The sequence below is a fragment of the Protomyctophum parallelum genome, assembly GCF_964188405.1.
Source record: "Protomyctophum parallelum genome assembly, chromosome: 15".
NCBI classification, from domain to species: Eukaryota; Metazoa; Chordata; class Actinopteri; order Myctophiformes; family Myctophidae; genus Protomyctophum; species Protomyctophum parallelum.
The window spans coordinates 2,114,957-2,124,956 of NC_139710.1; positions in this window are offsets into that span (position 1 = coordinate 2,114,957).

Consider the following 10,000-nt stretch of genomic DNA (forward strand, 5'->3'; position numbering starts at 1 on the left):
TAATAATAATAATAATAATAATAATAATATAATAATAATAATAATAATAATAATATTAAGAAGAAGTCACCATCAGCCATAAAGGCTATAACATAAAGCAGTAATCTCTCGTTCACACGTATCAAAGACCAATCAAGCACATCGTTTGGTCGTTATTTTATTTTTGCGCCTACAAAAACAAAATAACACAATGCTTTTCCAATGGGAGTCACATGGTTTGACCAAACATTTGCTTGATTGGTGTTTGATACGTGTGAATGAGGCCTCAGTAAACCAATAGCCTATCACCAGTCTAACATAGAAATAGTCATCTAGGATCCTCAGTAAAACAAAGAACCAGTATAACAGTAGAATATGTAAACATGACCATATTTACATAATGTCATACTAAGTAAGTCACAGATCTGTATTGACCTGTAAAAAACGCTTATAGACCACATAGACATACATTCAATTTTAATAGGCTTTATTGGCAATATGATAAAATATGTTCCACGTTGCCAAAGCATATACTTACAACGAAACTAAATGTCAACGTTGTGCACACAGAGACAACAACAAACATCCCGACAATAATGAACAACAAGCGATATACAGTAACAATGAAAATAAATGAACAAACAGCAACTCCCTCTCTCTCTCTCTCTCTCTCTCTCTCTCTCTCCTCTCTCTCTCTCTCTCTCTCTCTCTACCGGTGGAGTGGAGACCAGATTAGGCGCCTATAGCAGGTCTAATCTGGTCCCATTCTGTAATAGGATGACCCGCTATGTATGAAACAAACACAAAGGGAGGGGGGGGGGGGGGGTGGGGCAGCTCTAATCGATTAAGGCGATCGATAGTTTGATCGCGGATGGAAGAGAGAGCCCTGCACGTGTGTATGTGGGAGGTAATGTATGACAACGGTAGAGCGAGCACGCCTCATATAGGCTCTCTCTCTCTCTCTCTCTCTGCTAAATGGAACATGCTGTTCTTTCTAACCCCTCCCTCCCCTCTCCCTCCCCGGTCTCCTCTCCTCTCCTCTCCTCTCCTCTCCTCTCTCCTCCTCTCCTCTCCTCTCCTCTCCTCTCCTCTCCTCTCCTCTCCTCTCCTCTCCTCTCCTCTCTCTCCGGTCTCCTCCCCGGTCTCCTCTCCTCCCCTCCCCTCCAAAACAAACAATTAAAAGTCTGTAGACTCTGGCCATGCATTGGAGGGGCTAGTATCACCGCTCAAATAAATCACATCCGACCTAAAACCAGAGACATCTAAACCAGAGACCTAAAACCAGAGACATTTAAACCAGAGACCTAAAACCAGAGACATCTAAACCAGAGACCTAAAACCAGAGACATCTAAACCAGAGACATCTAAACCAGAGACATCTAAACCAGAGACTTCTAAACCAGAGACATCTAAACCAGAGACATCTAACCAGAGACATCTAAACCAGAGACATCTAAACCAGAGACATCTAAACCAGAGACATCTAAACAGAGTCATCTAAACCAGAGACATCTAAACCAGAGACCTAAAACCAGAGACCTAAAACCAGAGACATCTAAACCAGAGTCATCTAACCAGAGACATCTAAACCAGAGACATCTAAACCAGAGACCTAAAACCAGAGACATCTAAACCAGAGACCTAAAACCAGAGACATCTAAACCAGAGACATCTAAACCAGATACCTAAAACCAGAGACATCTAAACCAGAGACATCTAAACCAGAGACCTAAAACCAGAGACCTAAAACCAGAGACATCTAAACCAGAGACATCTAAACCAGAGACCTAAAACCAGAGACCTAAAACCAGAGACATCTAAACCAGAGTCATCTAAACCAGAGACATCTAAACAGAGACATCTAAACCAGAGACCAAAAACCAGAGACATCTAAACCAGAGACATCTAAACCAGAGACATCTAAACCAGAGACCTAAACCAGAGACATCTAAACCAGAGACATCTAAACCAGAGACCTAAAACCAGAGACCTAAAACCAGAGACATCTAAACCAGAGACCTAAAACCAGAGACATCTAAACCAGAGACATCTAAACCAGAGACCTAAAACCAGAGACATCTAAACCAGAGACATCTAAACCAGAGACCTAAAACCAGAGACATCTAAACCAGAGACATCTAAACCAGAGACATCTAAACCAGAGACCTAAAACCAGAGACATCTAAACCAGAGACCTAAAACCAGAGACATCTAAACCAGAGACCTAAAACCAGAGACATTTAAACCAGAGACCTAAAACCAGAGACATCTAAACCAGAGACCTAAAACCAGAGACATCTAAACCAGAGACATCTAAACCAGAGACATCTAAACCAGAGACATCTAAACACCAGAGACATCTAAACCAGAGACATCTAAACCAGAGACATCTAAACCAGAGACCAAAAACCAGAGACCTAAAACCAGAGACATCTAAACCAGAGACATCTAAACACCAGAGACATCTAAACCAGAGTCATCTAAACCAGAGACCTAAAACCAGAGACCTAAAACCAGAGACATCTAAACCAGAGACATCTAAACCAGAGACATCTAAACCAGAGACATCTAAACCAGAGACATCTAAACCAGAGACATCTAAACCAGAGACCTAAAACCAGAGACCTAAAACCAGAGACATCTAAACCAGAGACATCTAAACCAGAGACATCTAAACCAGAGACCTAAAACCAGAGACCTAAAACCAGAGACCTAAAACCAGAGACATCTAAACCAGAGACATCTAAACCAGAGACCTAAACCAGAGACATCTAAACCAGAGACATCTAAACCAGAGACATCTAAACCAGAGACATCTAAAACCAGAGACATCTAAACCAGAGACATCTAAACCAGAGACCTAAACATACATAACATAACAGTGCAGGTTCTGTCGGAGCTGAGGTGGACTTTAATACATAACAGTGCAGGTTCTGTTGCACATTTATGGAGGAAAGGCCAGATTCCGAGACAGAGTGGATCAAAACACCTTTTTTATTGAAAACTACAGACCTACGGGTGTAATTGAAAACTACAGACTACGGGGTGTAATTGAAAACTACAGACCTATGGGGTGTAATTGAAAACTACAGACCTACGGGGTGTAATTGAAAACTACAGACCTACGGGGTGTAATTGAAAACTACAGACCTAGGGGTGTAATTGAAAACTACAGACCTACGGGGTGTAATTGCTAACAGTGGGCAGCAGAGAAAGCAGCTTAGATTTAGGATTTTCACTCGCGACCAGAAATAAACCATGTGACCACTCCCAGTGGTTTGAGACACAAGTCGGCGCTAATGAAACTCCACAAATGACCAAAATACATTTGATAATCTTTTCTGGTGGTTTTCGCTTAGACTCTTGTAGAGAGTGATGACGTCAGAATGGAAAAATACGCTACGAGTGACTAAATCTTGGGCTATATAGAGCGTCGCAGTCCCGCCCCCTTTCATGACGACGCCAGGCCCAGTCCCGCCCCTTTCATGACCACGCCAGGCCCAGGGAATAATTCCCAATGCATTTTTCCCTCATAGACATTTCAAAAAGTATTTATTTAAAGACCTTTTAAGTGTCGTACGAAGCCAACTCGAGTCGTGACAAATCATGACAACAAACACAATATTTTGGACCAAACAAATAATTACATAGAAGAAAAACAACAAAAAAAGTGTTGTATAACCCACCGTTTTCTTCTACTTTCTAATTCTTTGTTCGGCCCCAAAACATTGCGTTTGTCGTCATGATTTGTCACGACAAGAGTTGTCTTTGTTTCCACGGCGGTAAACGTCTTTAAACCCATTTTGGGGCGGGAACCCCTTTTGGTGTTAGCATTATGTCATGCTTTAGCTATTGAAAAATAGCAGATCTACAAGCTCTTATAGCTTGTAGGTCTGCTATTTTTTTAAAAATCTAAAAACGACCGACATAGAAACATAGCTTTTTCAGAAAACTGTCAGGATGTAGAAGACATTTTTAGAATCTGATCTCAGGTCAGAATGTGTTAAATAAATACTTTTTGAAATGTCTATGAGGGGAATTATTTTTCCGGGTCTCTCGAGGAGGCGGGGCTCTATCTACTCACACAGGATGTGTCTCTATGGAGGCGGGGCTCTATCCACACACACACAGGATGTGTCTCTATGGAGGCGGGGCTCTATCCACACACACACACAGGATGTGTCTCTATGGAGGCGGGGCTCTATCCACACACACACAGGATGTGTCTCTATGGAGGCGGGGCTCTATCTATTCAAAGATTGTTTGACAACAACTTCAGAAACTTTATACATCCACGTATGATAACAGCATCCTAAGGTTAGCAAGAATATCACCTCTAATACTAAGCATGTGTTGTATATGGAGAATACAGGTTGCTACCTTCAGGAAGGAGATATGGTATACCAGCATACAATAAGGTCAGACTAAAGAGGTCCTTTGTCCACCAGTCGACCTTGAGGCTTAATCAGGAGATGTAGTAGCCACAGGACAATCTAAGCGGTGGATATTGCTCATGTCTTTATGTATGTAAATTGTCCTGTTCTTTGTGTTATGTATATGTGTGTTCTGCATACTTGGCTGCTGTGTCGCAAGACAAATTTCAGTGTGAACTGACAATAAAGATCTATATCTATATCTATCTACACACACAGGAAGTGTCTCTATGGAGGCGGGGCTCTATCCACACACACACAGGAAGTGTCTCTATGGAACCCAAACCACGGCGTGTTTACCTCTGTCGTCGTGGCAGCGTCTGCTTCTGGAATGACGGCGGCGAGGCTCTCTGGGACCGCCGGCGTCTCTTCCTCCTCTTCTAGCGGCGAGGCGGCGGCCTCGGGCTCTGATGACTCCGCCTCCTCCTCCTCCGGAACGGGTTCTGGCGCCGCCGCCGCCTGCGGTGCCGTGGCGGCCTCTAGGAGGGGCTCCGACACGGCGGGCGCCTCCTCCACCTCCACGGCCTCCTCTGGTTCTGTGGGAGCGTCCACGACATCGCCCGGCTCCGCGGACGCCTCCACGACGGCCGCCTCTTCTTCCACGGCCTCTGAGACGGCCTCGGGTGCCGCGGACGCCTCGACTACGGCGGCCTCCGGCTCCGCGGGCGACGCCTCGACGACGGCCGCCTCTTCTTCTTCTTCCACGGGCTCCGACGCGGCGGGCGCCTCGTCGACCTCCTCGGCCTCCTCAGGTTCTTCTGGCTCTTCTTTGACGGCCTCTGAGACGGCGGGCAGCTCCAGCTCCGCCACGGCGGGTTCCGCTTCTGTGGGAGCGTCGACGACATCCGCGGCGGACGCCTCGGCCTCGGCAGGCGCGGAGACGGCGGCGACGACGGGCACCTCGACGGGCACCTCGACGGGCACCTCGACGGGCAACCTCGACGACGGCGACGGGCGCCTCCACCACGGCGGGCTCCGGAGCTGCTTTGGGCGGCGGCGCTGCCGCCGCCGCGACGATGGGCACGGCCGCCACGGGGACCGCGACGGCCCGCGGCGGGCGGCTCTTAGGGGGCGGGCCCTTGGGGGGGACGGCGGGCGTGGCCTTGGCGGGGGGGTTAGCCGCGTGCTGCTCCTCAAGGAGGCGCCTGTAGGCTTGCTGTCGGGGGACACAACACGCACACACGCACACACACGCGCACACACACACACGCACACACGCACACACACACACACACACACACACACACACACGGTTTGTCAGCTCAGGAAAGAATGGTGCATTTATCCAAAGCGCTTTTCATAAGACACCGTACAAGCACTCCTTTGTCCATCTCTCAATTATACTCCTTAATGATGCTATACTATCATTATTGACCGGCAAATGTTTCACAACACCGGGGGGGGGGGGAGGGGGGGGGGGGGGGGGGGGGTGGGGGAGGGGAGGGGAGGGGGGGACGGACGGACGGACGAGCCTCTCCTCGGCCAACACCACGGGACAGACGATGTCGTCATCGGCGGGCGCGTCGATGTGCCACCCCAGCACTTTTCGGTGTGTGTGTGTATGTGTGTGTGTATGTGTGTCTGTGTGTGTGTGTGTGTGTGTGTGTGTGTGTGTGCGTGCGTGTGTCCAAAATTCCACGGTGGTGTTTTTTCCGCGCCCGTCTTTGGGGGGGGGGGGGGGGGCTGGCGGGGCACAGAGGGCCTAGCGGGTCGACCGGGGCCACGGCCCGGTGCATAACCCATTTAGACCCGAGGACAGATCTACAAACCCCCGTGTTTCTGTATCAGTGGTTCTCACAGGGTTAAAACCACCAGGTTCTCAAACATATTCATGTCAAGGACCCCCAAAAATATATGTAATTGGCCGCCCCCCCCCCCCCCCCCCCCCCCCCCCCCAGAAGCAAAGATTTGAATTAGAAAAACGTTCGCTCTTAATTAACATATATTGAAAGATCTTTCCCAAAAAATAGCAGACCTTATACACAGGCTCGTACAGCGCGGCACAGCTCGGTGCCATGGCCGTACGAGCTTGTAGATCTGCTATGTTTCCAACACGACGCTTTAACATGAGACCCCAAAAAGGGGGTTCCCGTCCAGAATGGGATAAAGGGCTGATAGGGAGCCGATCTGACAGATCTGCTGGAGCGGGAACGGAAAAGCCAGCGAGTCAGCAGGATGGGGGGGGGGGAGGGGGGGGCGGGGCGCGGAGCGGCCAGACAGCGGCGGCGGGGCCCGATCTCACCGTAATCACCTCATAATCACGCTGTAATCACAGCCAGCGAGGCTTTGTTTGGTGACCGGAGCCAGGCCCTCGGGCCCTTTTTACACTCCTGTATTGAGCGTGCGTGCGTGCGTGTGTGCGTGAGTGAGTGCGTGCGCGTGCGTGGGCTTGCGTGTGTGACTGTGTGTGGATGCTTGTATTTGTCGTGTTGTTTTGTTATGTGTGCGTGCCAGCCAGCCACCAAAACAAGTCCTTTCTTTGTTCTGCCAGCCAATAGGCTGTTTGCATTGTTCTGCCAGCCAATAGGCTGTTTGGCCGGCAGGCATTTGGTCTTTTTCACTTGGTATGATTTCAATGGTTGGCCGGAGTTACACTAGGCCCCACGGTGCAGCTCTATAAAGAGTTACACTAGGCCCCACGGTGCAGCTCTATAAAGAGTTACACTAGGCCCCACGGTGCAGCTCTATAAAGAGTTACACTAGGCCCCACGGTGCAGCTCTATAAAGAGTTAAACTAGCCCCACGGGGCAGCTCTATAAAGAGTTACACTAGGCGCCACGGTGCAGCTCTATAAAGAGTTACACTAGGCCCCACGGTGCAGCTCTATAAAGAGTTACACTGGGCCCCACGGTGCAGCTCTATAAAGAGTTACACTAGGCCCCACGGTGCAGCTCTATAAATAGTTACACTAGGTCCCACGGTGCAGCTCTATAAAGAGTTACACTAGGCCCCACGGTGCAGCTCTATAAAGAGTTACACTGGGCCCCACGGTGCAGCTCTATAAAGAGTTACACTAAGCCCCACGGTGCAGCTCTATAAAGAGTTACACTAGGCCCCATGGTGCAGCTCTATAAAGAGTTACACTAGGCCCCATGGTGCAGCTCTATAAAGAGTTACACTAGGCCCCATGGTGCAGCTCTATAAAGTACAGTTACACTAGGCCCCCATGGTGCAGCTCTATAAAGAATTACACTAGGCCCCATGGTGCAGCTCTATAAAGTAGAGTTGCACTAGGCCCCATGGTGCAGCTCTATAAAGTAGAGTTAAACTAGGCCCCATGGTGCAGCTCTATAAAGTAGAGTTGCACTAGGCCCCATGGTGCAGCTCTATAAAGTAGAGTTGCACTAGGCCCCAGTGTGCAGCTCTATAAAGAGTTACACAAGGCCCCATGGTGCAGCTATATAAAGAGTTACACTGGGCCCCACGGTGCAGCTCTATAAAGTAGAGTTACACTAGGCCCCATGGTGCAGCTCTATAAAGAGTTACACTAGGCCCCACGGTGCAGCTCTATAAATAGTTACACTAGGTCCCACGGTGCAGCTCTATAAAGAGTTACACTAGGCCCCACGGTGCAGCTCTATAAAGAGTTACACTGGGCCCCACGGTGCAGCTCTATAAAGAGTTACACTAAGCCCCACGGTGCAGCTCTATAAAGAGTTACACTAGGCCCCATGGTGCAGCTCTATAAAGAGTTACACTAGGCCCCATGGTGCAGCTCTATAAAGAGTTACACTAGGCCCCATGGTGCAGCTCTATAAAGTAGAGTTACACTAGGCCCCATGGTGCAGCTCTATAAAGAATTACACTAGGCCCCATGGTGCAGCTCTATAAAGTAGAGTTGCACTAGGCCCCATGGTGCAGCTCTATAAAGTAGAGTTAAACTAGGCCCCATGGTGCAGCTCTATAAAGTAGAGTTGCACTAGGCCCCATGGTGCAGCTCTATAAAGTAGAGTTGCACTAGGCCCCAGTGTGCAGCTCTATAAAGAGTTACACAAGGCCCCATGGTGCAGCTATATAAAGTAGAGTGACACTAGGCCCCATGGTGCAGCTCGATAAAGTAGAGTTGCACTAGGCCCCATGGTGCAGCTCTATAAAGTATAGTTACACTAGGCCCCATGGTGCAGCTCTATAAAGTAGAGTTGCACTAGGCCCCACGGTGGAGCTCTATAAAGTAGAGTTACACTAGGCCCCATGGTGCAGCTCTATGAAGTAGAGTTACACTAGGCCCCATGGTGCAGCTCTATAAAGTAGAGTTGCACTAGGCCCCACGGTGGAGCTCTATAAAGTAGTAGCCTGGGCACCATTTCATTTCGGTATATGATCCGGGCGGGAGCGGATGATGTGGTTACGTCATGTTGTAGTATTGTTTTGTAGTCGCCAGACAGGAAGAACAGGCGGCGGCAACTTCCTTTTCCCTCTCAATAAAAGCTACAGGCTACGAGAGCTTTTGCGGATTTTGCGCGCTAAGACACCCCCCCCCCCCCCCCCCCCCCCCGCACGCAGGGGTGCCCAATAAGAAGACAACCTGCTGAAACTGATGTATTGGGTTAGTACTGATTGGGTTAGTACTGTACTGATGTAAACTGATGTATCCATCGGTCAATATATCTCCGATAGAGCTGGAGAGAGAGAGAGAGAGAGAGAGAGAGAGAGAGAGAGAGAGATTGTGCAGACTAGGACTCCAATCTGGCAGCCGGAGGAACTGAGTTGGAATACACGACCAAATACAGTCGTGTGCTGACCCCCCCCCCCCCCCTTCCCCCACATACAACCAACGAGAGCAGATCCAAGCTGTTCATGTGTGGGACCGGGGGGGGACATTGTGCCTGTCAGTCACAATGTGGGGACAGACAGGGTCTCAATTTGAACCCTGATGTCTGTCAGTCACAATGTGGGACAGACATGGTCTTAATGTGAACCCTGATGTCTGTCAGTCACAATGTGGGACAGACAGGGTCTCAATGTGAACACTGATGCCTGTCAGTCACAATGTGGGACAGACAGGGTCTCAATGTGAACACTGATGTCTGTCAGTCACAATGTGGGACAGACAGGGTCTCAATGTGAACACTGATGTCTGTCAGTCACAATGTGGGACAGACAGGGTCTCAATGTGAACACTGATGTCTGTCAGTCACAATGTGGGACAGACAGGGTCTCAATGTGAACACTGATGCCTGTCAGTCACAATGATACGTATCATGTGGGACAGACAGGGTCTCAATGTGAACACTGATGCCTGTCAGTCACAATGTGGGACAGACAGGGTCTCAATGTGAACACTGATGCCTGTCAGTCACAATGTGGGACAGACAGGGTCTCAATGTGAACACTGATATCTGTCAGTCACAATGTGGGACAGACAGGGTCTCAATGTGAACACTGATGTCTGTCAGTCACAATGTGGGACAGACAGGGTCTCAATTTGTGGGACGCCTGAGAAGTCTTGGAAACGAGGGACTGTCCCACATGAAGACACAATGGACACACTAACCCAGTGGTTCCCAAACTTCTTAATGTCAATCTCAAATTGATACTAATCAGCCCAGCGGACCCCCATTTGAAGAGATATGCCAGGGACCCCCATT